Raw genomic sequence first — 1330 nt, forward strand, 5'->3', positions numbered from 1 at the left:
GTTTGTAGGATAGCAGTTCCTGATAGGGAGTATTTGAGTAGTATAGAATAGCTGAGGTAAGCAGTGAGGAGATGAGGTATGGCAAGTTAGGAGGAGAGCAGAAAAGATTTTATGTGATACAGAGAAAGAGCCATGATTGCAAGAGGTGTGACTTTAGTGATGTCTTGAAAAGAGAGATGGATGGTGCAGAGGGGATACTTTGGGGGAGGATACTCCATTCCCCTAGCAATGGTGTGGGAGAACAGACATTTTCCTGCAGTGTTATTGGCTTTGGTTATGCAGAGCAGGGTTTTGTTGGATGAGTATAGAGGGCGATTTGCAGAATGTTGGTTTAGAAGTTGGTTTAGGGCTGGGGTTTTCTGAGGGTTCCTTATTATGTTGAAGGTGAGGAATAATTGGTGATAGCTAATTAGCTGAGGGAGTTCTAACCACTGTAGCTGCTTCAGGGCAAGACAGTGATGACTTCTATAAGTGGAGTTGTTAGCGAATTTTACAATTTTATTGTAATATGACTCTAGTTTGTTTACATCTGTTTTCCTGATATGAATTAGGAATGGTGATGCATACATTAGGGTAGACAATTGGTGGGTTTGGGCTAAGGAGATTCTAGCTTGGACCAATAGAAACTGTTTGTGTTTGTATAGGGTTCCTAGTTTCTTATGTATCTTTGTGATGGTTTGTTGTTGTGTCTTTCAGCTTTTCCCGGTTAGGGGTCGCCACAGCGGAGCTCCGGTCCGCTAATGATTGGCAGTAGATGTTTACGTGCCGAGTTGCCAGGTCTGATGCACAACCTTCAACGAAGGTACGCCCATTCACGCATGTCTCCACACAGAAGACGCTTTAGCTGAGAATCGAACAGGACAATGTCTTATTGTGAGGCGACAACGCTACCGCAGCACCACCACCACAAAGTTTAGATTGTTATCTATTTCAACCCTGAGCAGCTTAGTGTGAGGGGAGGAGAGGATTGTGGTCCCGTTTTTGGAGGTGATAGTGAAGGTAGGAGGTGTGGATTTGGATTTTTTGGGGGTAAAAAGGAGTAATTTGGTCTTGTTGGGGTTTAGAAGGAGTTGAATATTGGCAATCCATTGTTCTACGGAGCAGAAGGATTCTTGGGTAAGCTTTTGAAGAGTGGTTATGAATGGGGCTGAACAGATTAGGGTGGAGTCATCTACGTACTGTATAAGTGATGCATGCAGGGTGGAAGTATGCAGTTTGTTAGTGAAAATGGTGAATAGTAGAGGACCCAGTATTGATCCTTGTGGGACACCTACAGTAGTTGGTAATAGAGGTGATAGTGTACTTTGCCATTTAACTGATTGTTTTCTGT

Source organism: Protopterus annectens, chromosome 3.part1, assembly GCF_019279795.1.
Source record: "Protopterus annectens isolate FY-2018-M chromosome 3.part1, PAN1.0, whole genome shotgun sequence".
Classification (NCBI taxonomy): Eukaryota; Metazoa; Chordata; order Ceratodontiformes; family Protopteridae; genus Protopterus; species Protopterus annectens.